This window comes from Myotis lucifugus, unplaced genomic scaffold, assembly GCF_000147115.1.
Source record: "Myotis lucifugus unplaced genomic scaffold, Myoluc2.0 scaffold_214, whole genome shotgun sequence".
In the NCBI taxonomy this organism is placed as follows: Eukaryota; Metazoa; Chordata; class Mammalia; order Chiroptera; family Vespertilionidae; genus Myotis; species Myotis lucifugus.
The window spans coordinates 1,278,776-1,299,318 of NW_005871262.1; the positions used below are offsets into that span (position 1 = coordinate 1,278,776).

Sequence of the window (20,543 nt, forward strand, 5' to 3'; positions counted from 1 at the left end):
TACTCTTGCTTCTCCCCTGGGGGAGCCACATTACTGACTGGTTTTTTTTTTTGTCCACGGCTTGGAAAACTTGATGTTTAAGATCACGTTGAATGAGGTATCTATTACATATACTGAAACACCTCACGTTTTGTGTCCAGATGAGAAATTTTAGCATGCAACAATATCCCAACTCCATCAAGGTCTGGAACATTCCCACTACCCCAGAAAGTTGCCTAGTGCCTCTGCAGTCAGTCCCCAGGCCCACCCCTGGCTCCTGGCAATGCACACACCTGTCCTTGTAGACTTGAGCTTGGGCCTCTTCTTGCACTTCCCATAAAGGGAATCACGTGGTGTTAGTGCACATGTGTCTTCCTGGCTTCTTTCACTCAGTATCAGATTTGAGCTGTCCCATGTTGTTGTTGAGACAGGCTCAGCCTGTCTCAGGTGGATGGAATGCTCTGTGGTTGTTTTTAAGCCTCTTCTGGACAAGTTGAAAGTTTCTCTTCAGGCACTCCCAAAGAGCTCAGCTCTGTGCCTGCGCCAATGGATACCAGCCATAAAGAAAACTGGAAAAGCAAAGAGCCCTGCTTGGCACCTGTGTGAGGAACCCAGCCCTCTGTAAGTCAGACCCCGCAGCTGTTCAGGGAGCTGCCTTCTTCATTAGTGGGCGCTCCCTTGATGCTTCAATCTCCTTCCCTTTCACCTCTCCCTCCACCTTGTTTTCAGGAAACCTCTTCTTTTGAATGTTTTGCCTCTCAATTTTTTCTTTAAAAAATATATGTATATAATTGATTTCAGGGAGGAAGGGAGAGGGAGAGAAAGGTAGAAACATCAATGATGTGAGAGACACCTGCATGCCCCCAAAGGGGGTTGGGGTGGCAAGACCTTCTTTACTGATGACATTGTGCTAACCTAATTGTTGCTTCTTTTTCTCTCCAGAAATGGTTAGGACATAGGCTCTGAAGTGCCTTGCACACATTTTCCCTCCTTCTCCCCCTTCCCACTGTCCAACTCAGGGAGACATGGGCATCCTTCTACGCCATGTGCTAACATTGGTGAAACAGGGCTCTGCTCAAGATGGATGTTAGATTATAAAACAGTGATACTCAATGGAAAGTCTGTGTACTGTAGCCTATTAAATGACCTGTTTTGCAGAAAGGATTATTTTGGGAAGTTGTTCTTTTTTTTCAGTATCCATCAAGCTCTTACTTCTTTATATTATGTTACCATTTGTTTTTACAAGTTCATAATTACTAGAGCAGCTCCAGTGTCTGATGCAGCACAGCCAATGGCGAGGGGCAGAGAGAGGGCAGGGCCTCTGGAGACTCAGTGGATGTTTTGTGCAGCTGGGTGTTCTGCCTTCTCTCTGGGCCTCAGCTCTGGCCACGAGGAAAACAAGACAGCTCTGAGTCAGATTGAGCAATCCCCTTGGCATCTCCGGGTGGTCAGAGTTTTCCTTCCTGCTGTGACTTCCATCTCAGTGTTTGTGCAACCATGCATGCCTTTTTTTTTTTTAAAAAAAAAGCAATCTGCAATGGAGTGGCAGAGGGAAGCTCGTGCCTGCCCAGGATGCCATTAAAAGTGACACACCAGATTTTTAAGCAGAAAATCAGAGACCACTCAGAGGAGCCTGCCCTCTCCATGGTGCCCTCAACTCACCCCCTTTCTGCCACTTGCAGAGGAGCTGGGTCTAATAACATGGGCTTGATGAAGCTTTAGTCTGGCTCCTCCATGCCTGCTCTGTCACTAGGCCTAGGCCTCGGCTCTGTCTTGTCCTGTCCTTGCCAGGCCTGCTACCCCTGTCTCGGAGAGAATCCCCCACCCTGATATCTGATCAAGTTCTTTATCCCCCATATTTGATATTTAAGTCTTTCTAAAAGTCCTGTTAGGTCAGTTTAGCCAGAATATTCCCAGTGTCTTCTCCCAGAAATTTTTCGTCTTGGCTATCCATTCTCATTTGTCATGGTTGTGTTTACAGTTGAGCTCCTTCTCTCTCCTATTTCCATAGTCTTGATTCCTACTGCACTAGTTTTGAATGAAGTCTCCCTTCCCATTTTAACAAGCATCAGGATAACATTTCTTTAACAGTCAGGCCAGTGCTCTTTGCTCTTCCTGGAACATGGTCAGAATACTCGTACTGCTGCCAAGTAGAAGCACAGGGCCTGGTGAGATGGAGGAAAACAGAAAAGGGAAATGGCAAAGAGAGAAGCAGACAGGGAGGGAGAGCACAGGGGAACTGGGGGTGGGGAAGTGGGATGTATTTCCCCTGACACTTTATTATAAAAATTTTCAGATGTGTAAAGTTAGGATAATTTTATAGCAAACATCTGTATACCCACCACCTGGATTCTACCATTAATATTTTACTTTTCTGACTTCATCACATAAATCCTTCTGTCTACCTTCTTTTTTTTAATGCATTTCAAAGCAAGGTAAAGACATTAGTATACTTCACCCCTATATACTTACTAGTAAGCATGAGTAGCATTAGCTAAAGTTTAAAAATTACTTACAGCTTTTTCATTTGTTGTAAACTTACATACAGTGAAGGTGTACATTTACTTAATTCTGACAAATGCATATCTCTGTGCAATCCATGTTATCAGAGACAACATGCCTATCACCCCAGAAAGTTCCCTATTCCCTTTCCCAGTCAATCTGGGCTCTCACCTCCAGAGACAACCACTGTGCTAATTTTTTTCTGCTACAGATTAGTTTTTAGTATTTCGGAAGTTCATATGTAGACTTCTCTGTGTGCCTCTTCTCACTCAGCTTAAAGTTTTTGAGATTCATCCCTGTTGTTTAAATTGTATGTTTATAAATTGGCCTTTGGTTGCACACGGCGCCTATTCCAGAAAAGTCTCTGGAGGGTCTCAGGCTCTGGATCACAGGCAGGATCTGCCACAATGAGGAGGGCAACTCTTATTTACTCAGAATATTTTAAAATATATTTTTATTAATTTCAGAGAGGAAAGGAGAGGGAGAGAGAGAGATAGACCCATCAATGATGGGGGAGAATCATTGATCGGCTGCCTCCTACATGCCCCCTACTGGGGATCGAGCCTGCAACCTGGGCATGTGCCCTGACTGGGAATCGAACTGTGACCTCCTGGTTCCTAGGTTGATGCTCAGCCTCTGAACCACGCCAGCTGGGCTACTCAGAATTTTTGCTGCTGTTTTCTTCCTTTCTTTTTCTGTATTAACTTGGAACAACTCCCCCCCACCCCTTTTCCTTCCTTGCTGCACTTTCTTCCCTCCCTGTCTCTACTTCCTTCCCTTCCTACTGCCACACCACAAAGCTAGTTTTTATGAAAAGACCTACCATCAATAGAGGAAAACCCAATTTTAAAAGACAAAGAACGAATTTTCCAAACTTGACTAAACATGTAAAGAAAATCTTGATATAAAGGGATAGATTGACAGTAATGCAGTGATAGCAGGATATTTTAGCACCCCATGGACATCAATGGATAGATGTTTCAGATGGAAAATCAACAAGGAAATGGTGACCTGAAACGACATATTAGATCAGATGTATGTTCTGAGCATTTCACCCAGAAGCAGCAGAATTTGCATTCTCTTCAAGTGCACATAAAATTTATAGAATAAAAAACAAGTCTCAATATATTTAAGATTAAACTCATAAAGCATCTTCTCTGACCATAACAGTATGAAAGTAGAAATCAATCCTAAGAACAAAACTTTAAGCCGAAAAATAAAAAATATGGAGGCTAAATAACATGTTAGTAAACAATGAATGGGTTAAAAATGAGACCAAGGAAAAAATCAAAAGATACATTGGACGAATGAAAATGAGAACACAACTCAAAATCTATGGGATATAACGAAAGCAGTCTCAAGAGGAAAATTCATAGCATTACAGGCCTACCTCAAGAAACAAGAAAAATCTCAAATAATCTTACTTTACACTTAAACTGTTTCAATTATGCTTACAAAAGTGTAATTTACCAAATTCCTCAAGGTCATGGCTAACTTAAGAAAAACTTTTTCTTATAGTATTGGGAAAATTATAAAATTAAAGAACCATCAATATTTCAAACAAAAGTCACAAAAATTGTAATATTCTTCTCAGTTCACTCAGTCCTGTGCAGTTAGAACTTGTCCTCTTATATTCAGTTTTTTCATCAGTTCTCTCAACTTAGCCTGACAATTGCAGGTGATAGGGTCAGTTATAATTCTAAGAAATTTATAAGGTCTGTCAAGGTGTGCATAATTTGCTCAGTAAAGTGTGTACCTTGGTTACTAGAGATTGTAGAAGGTGTACACTAAGCAGAGAACACATTTTCAGACAGTTCCTTAGTCACTGTTAGGCATCAACCCTGTGGAAGGGGAATGCTTTAACCCACTCAGAAAAAAAATACATATGACAACAAAAACATTGATAACCCATACTTAGTGGCAATTAAATGAAATCTAGCTTAAATGTGCAATGGCAGATGAAGGAATGCAAAAACTGGGGGAAGAGGGTTTACCACAAAATCTGGAAAAATCAAGCAGCTGTCTTAGGTTTTCTATACCAGTAGCCAAAACTATTTATTTAATTTATAACCATTGTTTACCCATACAGTGTCCCCTAGAAGTTTTTCATCACTTATTTTGCAATGTTTTCCATGTAATTTAATATACCACAGATGCTTATTTAGTTTAAAATTTCCCTTTTGCAAGGAGTGAAAACACATCTTTTGTGGTGTTCCAGGGGCCTTGTGGAATACCTCAAAGTTATTCCCAGGTCAAGACTTTATTCATACTTTGAATTTTGGGAAGTTTGTCAAAATATATGAGGTTTGGACATTTGACTAAATTGGATCATAAATCATTATGAAACCCATTTAACAAAAGTAACAATAATAGATTTCAAAAACAGATACAGAAGTTTATGTAATTGTCAGCAAAACTTAGTTCTTACTAATGAGGCGACTGAGTTTTCTTAAATAATCAAGAACCTAATTAAGACAACATGAAACGGAAAATTATTTTGATAAAACACAGAATTTTGGCTTTTTATTTAGAAAACTTTTTCACAGTACTTATCAGTAGCAGACTAGTAGTCCATGAAAACTGTCCTTTTATCAGAGAGAAAGAACAGAACTCTAAATTTGCATCAGCTTACTTTTGATATTAAATTCACCTACTTGATTAAATCAATTTCAATCATATTCAACTTGACCACAAATAAATTTTATTTCTCAGGATTCCTTTTTCATAGCATTTATATGAACTTCAGTGTTTTTTTAAAGTTTGTCTCTTGTTCTGTTACCTACTCAGAAATAAGCTGGACAGAAGTTCAAACAGGAAACTCTCAGGGGGGTAGCATGTATCCCATCAGGGACACTGGGCAAGCCAAGAGTCATGATTCCCTGTGGGGGTGTCTGCCAGTGATGCTCTAGGTATTTGCTTTTCACAGGTTGGGAGTTTATGAATTATTTTCAATGCTGAATACACTGCTTGTAATAAGCCACGTGCCTCATTTTAAAATCTTACATATTATTTATTCTTTATATGCTAAAATTATAATTGAATCTAAAGCTATACAAATTTTATATTCTCTATGTTATTTTTACAGGGGTTATTACTTACCAAGAAATTGTTTTCTTGGAATGTTATATTTTATAAAAAAGCAAAGTTTTTATCAAATCTATAACCATGCCACTTTTAAATTTTGTCATTCGTGGACAGCTTTATTCTGATGCATTTGTAGGTATATTATATGTTTAGAAAAATCCATGAAAAGGACTCTGACTTAACCTAAATTGCAGGCTTGAAAGCAGGTCATATTTTTGAACTGGATGACGATTTATAGAACTTCAAGGAATAACTGAATTCAAACACTACTGGCAAATAATCAGGATAAACAAAAATAACTATGGGAGTAAATGAATTGAGGATAATTATTCTTATGACTGTTTAAAATATTGTTGACTTTTAAATCTTTTGTTTCCCAAATATAAGGAAAAGTAAAGAGCAGACATTCTGCATTGTAGGAACTAACAAATTGGTAACAGATTCATTTCACAGTGCGCTCCCAGGAGACGAAGATTTCAAAGATCATGGCTTACAACCAGGAGATTTGGTGTATTGGAAGAGACACCAAAATAAAAGACTCTCTCCAACCTCTTTGGAGGGAACATTACCAGGTATTACTAACTAACCCATGTGCAGCTAAACTTAAAGGAGTTAGCTCATGGATTCACATTTCTCATTTTAAAAAAGGCACCTGACTGTGAATGGACATCTACTCCCATCTCTGACACGCATCTCCATCTGCAGCAGAGATCAAAGACTTTTCAAGGACGAGAAACAGCTGAGACCTTTCTAGGACGAGAAGTCGCTGACCATGGAGGCAGACAGCTATCCTGCTGTCAAAAAGGCCTGTATGCTCACAAACTGATATTGCTTGAACCTTGTTTTTATATCATCTGGTTGTTATTGATTGAATGTACATGAAATGCCTTTCATATTATTATCCTTATGGTTTTCTAGTGGAAACAATATCTGCCTCCCCAGACCTCCCTTATTAGATATGAAAAATTTAACTTGGATACCTGCTCATCTTTCCCACCTACTGCACAATGATGTTCTGACTATCAGGTATGATAGTGAAATTAATGCTTTGTTAGCCACATATTGGTCTTCTCCTATTATCAATGTAAGCTTTGGTACATTTTTTTTTTCCTGACTATATCTATTATAAAGGAATCCACCTTAGGCAAATACCTCCCTGATAATTCCACTGGTAGAATTGTATATGGATCTAATCTGGATGAATATTGTATAGCTATAGAGATGGATGATGAATAACTAAGAAAAACACCTGGATATGATGGCCAAAGGCTTGCAGCAGCCCATCCTATCTGTCATAGTATGCCGGAAGCCGGTCTACCCTTGCTGCTTGACACAGTCACTGCAGGGAAGAAACATCTGCACAGCTTATGTTTCAAGGGACCTGGCGTATATGGCATATGGTTTGCTCCCCCTCTTAGTGCTATGTGTGTTAAACAGGACCACCTCCCTGAGAAAGGTTGTTTCCCCAGGTAGGGATTTTTCCCTGAAGTTAGGGAGGGAATAAAACCCCTTAACTAAATGCCAGGCGGGTAGTTAATCACTTTAACTATGAACAATCACGCTTAAGCTACATAATCTTTACTCCCTGGAATGGAGATAAGAAACGCCCTAACCTTTGGAATAGAAATTGACAGGATTAAAATCAACTGGTATAAATACAGATGTAACAAGACAATAAAACACAGAACTTGGATTTTCAGAAATGGCGGCTCCACTGGGAGGTATGTTCTCCAGGCAGTCACTTGGTGCTCCGCCCCCGCCGCCAGGCCTCCCGGCCAGGCCTCGCTTCTTCAGGCCACGCCAGGCGCTCCCAGATCTTCTCCGAGTACCTTGGTGGATGAGTTGGAGTCATCTTTTGAGGCTTGCTTTGCTTCTCTAGTGAGTCAGGACTATGTCAATGGCACGGATCAGGAGGAAATTCGAACTGGTGTTGATCAGTGTATCCAGAAATTTTTGGATATTGCAAGACAAACAGAATGTTTTTTTCTACAAAAAAGATTGCAGTTATCTGTCCAGGAGCCAGAGCAGGTTATCAAAGAGGTCTCGGAACTGCAGAACGAGCTGCAGCAGAAAGACACCCTGGTCCAGAAGCACCTGACCAAGCTACGGTATTGGCAGCAGGTGCTAGAGGACATCAACGGGCAGCACGAGAGGCCCGCTGACCTCCCGCAGGGCTCCCTGGCCTACCTTGAGCAGGCGCCTGCCAACATCCCCGCGCCTATGGAGCAGAACTGAGGAAAAGCCGCAGGAAAGGGTCACTTCTCGGTGGCATGACATTTTGGAAGAACTCTGCCAGAGAACGAGACTATTTCAGTTGCATGCTCCCACCTAAAATGTTCCCGTTTTTTATAAGCTCTTACTTTATTATTACTTTATAAAATGTGCATAGCTTTGGTAAACCAAGTAAATATTCGTGTTGTTTTTTTTTAAAAAGAAATAATCTGGACAATATTATTACTTCATTTTCATTTGTTTTTATTGGGATGACATCTATATAATAAAAGCCTAAGCGACCCTTATGACCAAACAACCGGAACGACCAGTAGATCAGTCGCTATGACGCACACTGACCAAAAGGGGGCAAATGCTCAATGCAGGAGCTGGGCCCTGGTGGTCAGTGCGCTTCTACAGCCAACCTCCTGCAGCCTCTCCTACCGGTCTGCTGGCCCCCCATAGGCCTTGATCGCCAGCCAGGGTGAGGGACCCCCACCTGTGCATGCATTTGTGCACCGGGCCTCTAGTTGCTCAATATGATCATATTATCTTTCACATTCAAAAAAGCCAAACATATCATATTTTTAAGTTGCACAATTGTTTTTCCTATTTTATTAAGTTTTATAGCTTCAATTGCATGTACTAGAATTCTTTACCTTCAAAACCTTCATTTCTAATGAAGACTAAGAAGTAAGCAATGTGAAGTGTCTGTTACACCAGTATTCTTTATATTGACAAACTTATGAACACATTTCATAATTTCTAGAAATAGATATTTCTTCATAGCACATTTTTTAAAATATGGCACAAAACATGTTTATAATAGACTCAAAATTATCTTTGGTTCTTCTATAATAACAAGCAAAAAGTAGATAAAACTATGTTCAGGTATTAATGTTTCATTATTTTATCTTATTTGGAAATGATTTTGATATCTAATGACTATCCATCATTTAATTTGGCTAGCAAAACTTTAAAGTTTTAAGTTACTAAAGAGATTTAAAAAACATTTTAAAATTAAATACAACTATTGCTAAAGAGTTCACTTACAAAGAAACTTTTTATCCTACTTACATATACTTAATTTACTTGCTCTTAAAAATTATGTTTAGATTACTTATAAAAATTTTATCATACCAAATTATCTTTATTTCTGACAAAGTTTGCAACAGAGATAACATGAACTTATTTGACTAATAAACCAAGGTAAAATAAAAGTATTATTTAATGCTGATTACTCTAAAGACACTCCTCTTTTACTAAACCAAACTTAAGCTAGCTTTAATATCATTTCCCCAGGTTACACAACTCTGAAAGCATTATTTATTGATTTGTTTTTAAGAGAGAGGAAGGAAGAGAAAGAGAAAGGAAAACATTGATTTGTTATTCCCTTTATTTATGCATTCATTGGCTGATTTTGGTATGTGCCCTGACTGGGGTTCAAACCCACAACCTTGGCACATTGAAACAATGCTCTAGCCAACTGGACTGCCCGGCCAGGGCTCTGTTATATTTTTAAAAATTCTAATATATTCACTTTTTAAATCCAACTTAAAGAGCTCTTTACAAAGTTACATGGTTGTTCAGAGATAGAAATTACCACACAATACATATACACATACAGACAGACACCTGTGGTAGGCAGTTAGACAGACATGAGCAGAGCAAGGCCCATGGCCCATGGACAGAAGGTCACCAGGGTGAAAAGCCCCAAGTGCCTAGCAAAGGACAATTGTAGGGTGGGACCTCACCCCCAGGGTGACCTTTCCTTCCCTAGCATACTAAAGTTCATAATCAGTTCACTGTGAGAAGGGAGATTATTCTAGATAACCAGGGTGGCCTGATTAAATTGGATCAAAGTCCATAAGAGCAGAATTGAGTTTCCCTGAGGAAGAAATATTAGGCCCAAGGACAGCAGTTCCAGCATGTACCCTAGAGTTCCAGCCTGCTCTTTCTGGGGACATGCTGTGTGTGTGTGTGTGTGTGTGTGTGTGTGTGTGTGTGTGTGTTTTCATCCACAAAAATTATACAAGCTGATGCCTTCCCATAAACACATTCTGGTTTTATTTCTCCAGTTGAACCCTGACTGACACACACCCATGTAGCAATTGTCAGTATTGGCTTTAATCTTTAAATATATATGTATGCCTATGTACATATTACTAAAACACATAAAATTAAAAGTTCAATGCCGGAAGCCGGTCCATCCTTGCTGCTTGACACAGTCGCTGCAGGGAAGAAACATCTGCACATCCTGGCGTATATGGCATACTGTTCTTAATATGTTTGGTCCCTTTCTTGGTGCTATGTGTTTTAACCAAGGTCACCTCTCTGAAAAAGGTTGTTTCCCCAGGTAGGGCATTTTTCCCTGAAGTTAGGGAGGGAATAAAACCCCTTAACTAAGTGCCTGGCGGGTAGTTAATCAGTTTAACTATGAACAATCACCCTTAAGCTACATAATCTTTACTCCCTGGAATGGAGATAAGAAATGCCCTAACCTTTGGACTAGAAATTGACAGGATTAAAATCAACTGGTATAAATCCAGATGTAACAAGACAATAAAACACAGAACGTGGCTGGAGATCCTGGCTAGAGATCCTGGCTAGGCTGCTGATCAACTGAACGCTGTCTCTTTGTCATTCCTTCTTCGTCGACTCCGTCCACACCTTTGGGGACCCCTGGACCTGCTGGAGTTGGACCCCAACATCTGGTGCCCGAATAGGACTCTCCCGTAGTGGGTGCCTCTGTGCTGAGTGCAAAACCACGAAGATGAACCCTTTAACGAAAGTGAAGCTGATCAATGAGCTGAATGAGCGTGAGGCCCAGCTTGGGGTGGCGGATACAGTGTCCTGGCATTCCGAGTACAAAGACAGCGCCTGGATCTTCCTGGGAGGACTTCCCTATGAACTGACTGAAGGAGATATCATCTGTGTATTCTCACAATATGGGGAGATCGTTAACATTAATCTGGTGCGAGACAAGAAGACTGGGAAATCCAAAGGATTCTGTTTCCTCTGCTATGAAGACCAGAGGAGCACAATTCTGGCTGTTGACAATTTTAATGGGATAAAAATTAAAGGAAGAACTATCCGAGTGGATCATGTGTCTAACTATCGGACTCCTAAGGACTCAGAAGAAATGGATATTGTGACCAAAGAGCTCCAGGAGAAGGGCTGTGGGGCTCACACCCCTTCATCAAATTCATCTGAGGGCTCTGAAGAGGACAAACCCACCAAAAAACACAAAAAAGACAAAAAGGAAAAAAAGAAAAGAAAAAAAGACAAAGAGAAGACTGATCAGGAGGAACTGGCAGAGCAGCCAGCCTCCTCTTCAACTCCTAGAAGCAAGATGATAAGGGAAAAGGACGACCCTGGCTCTAAAAAGCACAGCAGCAAGAACTCAGAGAGGGGTCAGAAGCCAGAGTCTAGGGAGGTGTGGAAGCACCACCCCAGCTCCCCTGGGGTCAAGACCACCTGCCGCAGGGGAGTAGAGGACCATGAGCAGGAGCTGAAGAGGGAGAAGCCCAAGCACGAGCACAAGTCCTCAAGCAGGAGGGAAGAAAGAGAAGAAAAAAACAGGGATAGGGACAGAGGTCGAAGCTCAGACATACATTCTGGCTGTCACGAGGGGCATTCTGAGGGACACAGCCGTAGAAGTAGAAGTAGAAGTAGAAGTAGAAGTAGGAGCCGAGATAAATCCCATAGGCCTAAAAAGGCCCGGCACTCTCGAGACCTGGACCCCTCAAATCCCAATGACCGCAGGCATCACTGAAGCTGAAGCCTGGGCAGCTACTCAGTGGAATTAGAAATGAACTACATTTTTAAAATTCAGTCAAATTCAATTATGCTTTATTGTTTCTGTATGTAAAATCTCTGAGGTTGCATTTTTTAATCCCTTGAGTATTAGAGTTATTGAGAGTGCAGTAGTTTCAAAAGCCAAATGTCCTTGGAGTTTGGTTGATTTAAAACTTTTAAAAAAATATATTTTTATTGATTTCAGAGAGGAAGGGAGGGGGATAGACAGATAGAAACATCAATAATGAGAGAGAATCATTGATCGGCTGCCTCCTGCACGCCCCACACTAGGGACCAAGCCTCCAACCCGGGGATGTGCACTGACCAGGAATTGAACTGTGATCTCTTGGTTCATGTTGGGGTCCAACCCCAGCAGTTCAAGTTTGCCCAAGTTGGTAAATACTAATTCGAAAACAGCTTTAGATGCCATAACTTGAATAGATCTTGTTTTCCCTTTGATTTTGGACTCTAGTTTCTTGCTATCTTCCATGTTTTTAAGAAGATAATTGTTTTTGTCAGCATATTTGGTTATTGATAGTGGAAAGTTAGTCTGATCCCTAGTCGGCTTATTTCTGAAAATGGCTCAGCTGAACTGCACACTTACAAACAAACAAAAAATAACATGACATGGTTTAAGTAAGTTAGCATATGGAAAACAAGCAAGTGTTTTTTTAAGTCTTCCATATTTCAGAAGAAGAATCATTGCAAGGTTCCCTTACATAGATTACAAAAATTTAATTACATAGAACTTTTCAGGAATGTGTCAAAATTTTTTCAAACTTTTTTTATTAGACTTTAAAAATTATAAAATACAAGATTTTATTCAGAAATTACTTTCCCAGTGAACTCAGTCACCCAAGAATCCAAAAGTGAGTATAAAATAATTCTATGTAGTCTAATTAGATGGCCAAAGATTTATCACCTTATTTAGTGTAATTTATTCATTGGAAAGTCCTTAAGGCCTCATTCAGAGTCGATTAACTTTTATTTTATACACAAATCAAAGAAACCTCATTCTCTGGTTTTGTAGCTCATAAAAACAATAAACCCTTAAAAACAATAATGTAAAAGAAAACATGTACTTTGAAAGATGGGCTCATTAGAAAAACCAGGGGTGCTGCCTGAAATATAAAGTTATACATACACATACATATTATAATTATTTACTGACCTTCTTGAAAGTAAGTTGTAGGTATTATGACCCTTTGGATTTTTTATTTATTTATTTTTTAGAATTACACATAATGATCAAATTCAGGAATTTAATATTGATACACTATTATTATCTAATAGTCAATCCTTTTAAAATATTCTTTAAATTGTCCTCAAAATGTCCATTACACATTTTTTTTCCCGTCTGGTTGAGCATTTAATACAGGATTACATTTGTATTTAGCTATCATGTTTCTTTAATTTCCTCTAATTTGGAAATACTGATGTGCCTTTATTTGTCTTCCATGTCATTTATATTTTTAAAGAGCACAGAACAGTTTTTTTTATAATATTTTATAATTATTTGGAATTGTTCAATGCTTTCTTGATGATTAGATTAAAGGTAAATATATTTAACAGAAGCATCACATAACGATACTGTGTCCCTTTAGGGTATCTTATCAGGACAGTGCCATTGTCGTCCTATCCCTGTTGGCATCGACTTGATCATTTAAGGCAGTGCCTCCAAGTCTCTCCATGTTTCTTGCTTGCTTTGTAATAAATTAGTAATCTGTGGGGAGATAATTTGAGACTGTAAATATACTGTTCTCCAATCACATTCACCAGTGGTTTAGAATCTATTGGTGATTGTTATCTGAACCTACTATTATTTTATTATGATTATTATTATACTAGAGGCCTGGTGCATGATATTTGTGCATGGTGTGTGTGTGTGTGTGTGTGTGTGTGTGTGTGTGTGTGTGTGTATGTGTGTCCCTCAGCCCAGCCTACACCCTCTCCAATCTGGGATCCCTCTCACAATCCAGGACTACTGGCTCCCAACCACTCCCCTGCCAGCCTCATCCATGCCTAACTGCTCCCCTGCTGGCCCGATTGCCCCTAACTGTCCTCCCCTGCAGACCTGGTCACGCCTAACTGCTCCCCTGCCGGCCCAATTGCCCCTAACTGCCCTCCCCTGCAGGCCTTATAGCCCCCAACTGCCCTCCCTTTCAGGCCTGGTCCCTCCCAACTGCCCTCCCCTGCTGGCCATCTTGTGGCAACCATCGTCCACATGGGGGTGGCCATCTTGTGTGTTGGAGTGATGGTCAATTTGCATATTACCTCTTTATTAGATAGGATATGTGCCTTTCTTTCTAAAATGCAGCTCTTAGCATAGGCTCCAGAGGCACTGATCTGTGGGGCGGGTCTCTGACTTTTGGGTTGCAGAAAGGTGGTGTTGTGCTCAAAGTCAGCCAGAATATCCCATGCATTTCCTTTTCTCTGGGAAATATGTGTGTTTCTTTGGGGAAGTTTTGTTAGTAAGCCCCATTTTTAGACCTGAGAGCCCCTTGGCAAAGGCTACTTATTATACCACCTTTTCACTTTAACATCAGCCAAAGCCTATAGGCCTAACTAGTAAATACCCCAACTGGAGTCTGGAAATGAGACAGTAGTTTAAATTTAGAAGCCACTGCTTTGCCTGAAGCTACCAGTATAATAGATTTAAGTGTATGTTTAAGAGGGACTGGTGCTTGCTTGTGTCTGAGAAGCCCAGCCCTGAACAGGAGTCAGGAAGAGTCCCAGCAGGCTCCTCAAAGAGAGGACCTGGTGGCTGACTCTTGGACAGCCCAAGACAGCCACACACCACTCAGGCCTAGCCAGGTCCCACCTGCAGCTGCCTGCTTCTGAACCACACCTGAGAACCACTGCTGCTGGAGCACCGGGGTGAAGGAGTACCTGTTCTTAGGGACCAGCCTTAGGCTATTCCTCTTTTCCTTTCTCCCTTCCCACCCCCACACCATCTGTGATCAACCTGCCCTGCAGGGAGTGGGCAGAACTGACCTCTCCAACCCTGTGGACCAGGAGCTTTCTCCTCCTGTCCCTTCTGGGGTCAGGTCAGGGGAAGCTGGTGCACAGCCTGCCTGAGTTTGACATCCCTGAATGTTGTGCTTCTGAGAGGCTCACTCATGGTCCAGACACATAGCAGCTTCTCTGGGGTGCTATTCGAGTTCAGGTACCACCCAGTTTCTGGTGAACTGTTTGATGGCTGGGCCCACTCACAGTTTTCAATCTCCCGTGAAAATTGCTGACAGAGCACATGGCCCAGGGGGAATCAGGACCAGTTCTGTAGGATTCCAACACTGAGGTAAAAAATGTCTGAGATTATTGTTCATCTCTGTTGAGAAGTCAAATGTTCAAGAAATATTTGTGTTGAAAAGGGGCCACATACTAAACCTGACAAGCTCAGGATAAGACTGCAGGGCAACTTTACAAACTCAGAGACCTAAAGTAACTGTTGGGTCACAGCCCCTCTGCTAGGGGCTGGACCTCCGTGGATGTTGGGAATTGGAAGAAGACATGAGGAGCCATAAGCGTACAGGAGAAACTTTATTTCAGACCAAGCAGCTATTGCTAACAAGGAGCCATCAGACAAAGCAGTTCTTCAAAGTAGCCCCACAAAGCAGCCACACACCGGCTGGTCAGTAACACATTTTTATACCAACTCAGGCAAAAGAGGCTTCTTGCCAAATTGTGACATTAATATTTGGGTTATGGAAAGGTATGCCTGTGCAGTTTGTATAGTAAACTGCTGTGTCATTGCCTTTGAACGTGTGTGGCAAATTGGCCTTTAACCCTTTAACATCTGGGGTACTCTGGTCAAGGTCCCCCCAGTAACCACATAGGATGGTCTTGTGACAGGTTCCTCTCACAGACACCAGAGGGCTGTTATCAGACAGCCCTGTAGTCAGAAAGAAAGGGCTATTCCCACCTCAGTTCTTGTCATGCTCATATAAATGAGTTTAAATGAGAGACTTCAGATTATGTTGTGATAAAGTCAATTTATTAAAAACTTAAAGCATGCACATTTATTAAAGAAGCAAGAAAAGCAAATCTATACATCTGGCTTATAAAGTGCATATAGGCTCTCAGCTAATCTGAAGAGCAAGTAGGGTGGGGTTTCAACGCATTATATATCCTTCTGTCCACAGGGTTTTGTTGTTGTTTAGTTGCTCTGCTAGATATCCTGGTACAGTTTAACTCTGAAGGTCTCCCCTTTTCTTTGTTATGACTTTCCCAGAATTTATGCGAAGCACCAGGTAATTAAGTCCTGAGACTGTTGGCTTCTCTGTGTAAATGGTGAGATGAGATTAGGCTGCACTCTTCCTTTGCTCTCCTCCCTCCTCTCTGTTGTCTTTTAGTTGGTTTTAGGTTGATTTAGCTCTGTGTCCTCTAACTGCATTTAGAATCTTCCCTCTCCTCTCCTGCATTTGTGAGGAGAGGTTTTAATCCTTTGTCCCATGAGGAGAGGTTTTAATCCTTTGTCCCAAGATAAAATCCTTATATAAGTTTCCAGTCTTAGATTCCCTATTTCCTTTTGTAAGGACAGAAAAAGGCCTCTCTTTTCCTTTGCTGTGGCCTTCCACATTTTATGAGAATCACCTGGCAATTAAACCCCAAGATTGTTGGCTCCTCTGATTCAAACTGCTTCTCTGTTCAAACTGTGGGACAAGATAAGCTACTCCCAAGGCTACATTCTTGCATCCCCCTCCTCCCTGCTGTTTTCACAACTCAGGGGTAATTCCCACCAAGGAGTCTCTAGTTAGTACAGTGGTTCTCAACCTTCCTAATGCCGCAACCCTTTAATACAGTTCCTCATGTTGTGGTGACCCCCAATTTCATTGTTACAATTGAACATAATTAAAGCATAGTGATTAATCACAAAACAACATGTAATTATATATGTGTTTTCCGATGGTATTAGGCAACCCCTGTGAAAGGGTCGTTTGACCCCCAAAGGGTCGCGACCCACAGGTTGAGAACTGTTGAGTTAGTAGAACGTTCCTTTCCCCACTCTACTTCAAACAAACCTCCTTTGAACTCTTCATAACTTTTGTTCTAAGCTTGTTTTACTGATAAGACACCTCTCTAGGACATCTGCCAGAAGACTGTTTCCTGAAAAGCAAACAAACTGTAGCTTTTCAAGACAACCCCCAATATCTGCTCAACTTCAACACGATCCCCCTCCCTTTCTTATTACCTGTCAACAGCAACTGATTGGTCTTTAAAAGTGGAAGCTACTCTTTGTTCCTTGTCCTGTGTTGATTAGCAATACTTGGCCCTTTACTCCCTTGGAAAGTAAAGTAAACGTCCTCTCTGTATCTTCTCTTTCACATAAGAGCTCAATAAATTACAAAACACACATTCTTTTAGTTGTGAATTCTTTCACAGCCCGTGTCACCAGTAAAACCCTGATACACTTGTCCCAGAATTTTCCCAGCTTTTCATTGTCTTATAACAGTCTGAAATTAAAACCTAACTAAAAGCAGTTTATAGTAGGTCCTAGGCTAAAATCTTCTTAGACAAAAGTCAATCTTTACCTCAATTAAGCCTGTCTATTACCTTTTTGCATCTATGACAACCTGATAACTTCCCTTTTTCCAGAACCTTCATGGTCAGAGATCACAAATTCCCTCATTATTATTGTTATAGACTTAATTGTTGACTGTTAACTATCCTATAAGCACCTATGTAAAAGAAGCCTGTATCTATCATTTTATTTTTATTCTAATCCCAGAGATTTCCCCTGTTTTGCTCTCTCCCGCCTCTCTAATCTATTACTAATGGATTTCATGTAACCCACTTACTTCTTTCTCTTTTGATTGTAATGTATAAAATAAGATGCAAAACTGCCATTCTCTGGAACATTTTCTCAAGCTGTTGAGATTTTGCTTCCCTGAAATTGTTGACAGATTGGTTTAAATAAACTCATAAAAAATATTTACAGGTTTGAATGTTTCTTATGTTGACATATTTGTATTTTGAATCAGAGGTCCTCACTCTGACTCTCTTGTTCTGCTGACCAGATTCCCATGGCTGGGTAAGTGTTCAAGGATTGCCTAGAGATGTTAAGGGATCTGCACAGAAAGGGTCATCCTATGAATATGTGGGTGTCTTCCTAAAGTCACTATTACAGTGCTAAATACATTTAATTCCCTGTCACTCTGAGACTGTGAGAGTGGGTGGGAAGAGGGCAATGCTGCAGGATTGATGGGGTAAGAGTGCGATTAGAGGGATGGAGGCAGAGAAATTAAGGTAACTTTTGTTTTTAAGGTAACCTTTGCTTCCCCAGCATCTACCAGGTCCTTTTATATGTGCTTCCTCTGTTAATTTCCAGACAATTCTGGGAAACATAATCCCTGTTTTGTACATATCAAAATGGAGGTTAGAAAAGGTCAGTACATCCCACACACTCATTCAATCAGAAAGAGGATGTGAACCAAATCTGTTTACTTTCTGTGAAAATAGGAAGTGGGCTGGGTATGGAGAAGATGGGGTCTAGAAAGTGATGGGTGAGGTCGAACAGGGAACAGAAACGGGAGTGAGCAATGTCAAGATGGGGAACCATGAACAGGCCTGAATTGGGTGGAAGCTGGAAGAGGCGCTCCAATGTTTGCTCTCCAACATGGGCACAGATGCCATGACAATCATTGGACTTATCATTACTGATAAGCACCTAGCTAGTCATGCATTTGTTTATGTAACCTTTGGCTTACACTTGGTTCTCAGTAACATTCAATAATTCCAGTTCCAAAGATCCACATAAGAGTTCAGTAAATTACAAAACACACTCAAGGTTTTGGTGTTGATACTTCATGAAGAAGAAAACAGCCTGGCCGGCAAGGCTCAGTGGTTAGAGTTGACCTGTAAACCAGGAGGTCATGGTTAGATTCTGGTAAAGGCATGTGCCTAGTAATGGGCTTGATCCCTCGTGGGGGTGATGCAGGAGGCAGCAGATAGACAATTCTTTCTCATTGTTGATATTTCTGTGTCTCTCCCTCTCCTTTTCTCTCTGAAATCAATAAAAATAAAAATAATGATAATAAAGAAGAAGAAAACAATGAGTGCAGATAACAAATTTTTTAATGATAGGATCCTTTGTGGGTATGGAAATCCTGACCTGAAGGCATTGATTAAAACAAAACAAGTAATTTATGGGAGAAAAGGTTCTTCTTTGATAAATTTTGGAATCATCTGGGGATTCTAAAACTGATTTGTTAAGTAGTCTGAATTCTCAACATTTAGACTGGCCTTCTTCATTAACTGGTCTCATTATAGACACCAGAAATGCCAGAAAAGGTGTTACCAGACCCCTGAGCTGGAGGGAGAGGGCTGTATCCTACCTGGTTCTTGTCAGTCTCATAGGAAAGACTTCAAAGGAGTAACACTGGACATTTGCATTGTAATAAAGCCAATTTATTAAAGAAATAAAAGCAAGTAAATTTATGAAAGAAGCAAGGTAAGTCAATTTATCAAAATACATCTTGCTTATGAAGCACAGACTGGTTCTCAGCTAATCTGAGGAGTGAGCCTAATGGGAGTTCAAGGGGTTTTATACTTTCCTGTCTATAGGTTTTGTTGTAGGCAGTTAGACAGACGTGAGCAGAGCAAGGATGACAGCCAGGTACAAAAGGTCACCAGGATGGAAAGCCCCAGGTGCCTAGCAATGGACAACCAATTGTCGGGTGGGACCTCCCCCCCAGGATGACTTTTCCTCCCCTAGCATCTCCCTGGTCATGCAGTTTGGACCCCCTGACCTTTCCTCCCTAGAGGTAACATCTAGGCTTCAGTTGTATTTCAGCTCCAGGCCCAGATAAATAACCAAACCAGCCACGGCTGACGTCAAGACCAGCTGCATTGAATAATGTCCCCTCTGCCCTGGTGCTGGCCAATCAGTCAGTGGAGACCACAACACCTGGAAAGTTGTTGAATATTCTATTAAGATCTTCCCCTGGGACCGCCCCTAAAATCACAGCCCTTAAAACCCTTAGGATGGAGGACCCAGTGCCTCTCCCTCCAGGGAGCATGCCTTTCCCTTCCCCCTCCTTTCCTTTCCCTTCCCCCTTCTTCTCCCCAGGCACATTACCATTAGCTTCCTGGCTCCCAAGCTCTAAGGGCCCTTCTTTTATCTCTATACCTTGTTTCCTAAGCCTATTTCTCCTAGGAATTACTTCTTCTACCCCTGTCATTTACCCAATAAATGTTGTCTTACAGTTTGGGTGTTGCTCTGAATTCTTTCCTGCTGAACCCAGGTTTGGTCTGACCCCACGGGTCAGACACCTGGTGTCAGTCCACCGCCTACAACAGTGTCAAGATTCCTCTGCCAGATATGTTGGTGCAGATTAGCTCTCAGGGCTTCCCTTTTACTTTGTTGCAGCTTTCCCAGAATTTATGAGAAACACCTCCAGATTTTATCTAGACAAGCCCGGAAACTGCTGGCTTCTCTGTGTAGTGAGTGGGATAAAAACTCCCCCTTTTCTCTCTCTTTCTCCAAGACAGCTGAGTTTTTTGTTTAGTGGGTGAAATTAAACTCCTTTCTTTCCTTCCCCCTCCCACCCCTCAGGCCTTAGCAGTTCCAGGGTGATTGAAGCTACATATTCTCTGGTTAGAGAGGAGAGGTGTTAACCATTTGTTTCCAAGTGTCCTTGGTTGGGAAAGATAAGAGCTTGCTATTCACAAAGCTGGCTGCATGTTGCCTAACTGTTTGGCCTTGCTTAATGTTCTTGTCTCCGTCTCCCTATTCCACTTGTCTAGGAATCCTCGTAGCTTCTTGCTAGCCTCTTACAATCTGGTTACATTTGAGTTTTCTCCCTTCCAGAATTTAAATTTCTCCGTGTGAGAACAGAAGAGGGTAGAATAAAGGATTGTGTTGTCTGCCAATTCTCTTGTACTTAAAATCCAGTGGCAGAAATCTCAGGCTTGCTGGCATTGCTCTTTGGGCAGGGATGGAGCGGCATCCGGAACAGGTTAGAAAGGCC

At 41.1% G+C, this 20,543-nt stretch overlaps 1 long non-coding RNA gene and 2 pseudogenes across 1 annotated transcript; all 3 read left to right on the top strand.

The window, feature by feature from the left end:
* Positions 1–402: 402 nt before the first annotated feature.
* Positions 403–6,596, top strand: LOC111827750. Its single transcript, XR_002831469.1, has 3 exons — positions 403–600; positions 6,214–6,374; positions 6,484–6,596. It is a non-coding gene; the product is annotated as an uncharacterized LOC111827750 (long non-coding RNA).
* A 671-nt stretch (positions 6,597–7,267) lies between these two features.
* On the top strand, positions 7,268–7,954 carry LOC102430652 (annotated as a pseudogene).
* A 2,595-nt stretch (positions 7,955–10,549) lies between these two features.
* Positions 10,550–11,651, top strand: LOC102430975 (annotated as a pseudogene).
* The last annotated feature ends 8,892 nt before the right edge of the window (positions 11,652–20,543 follow it).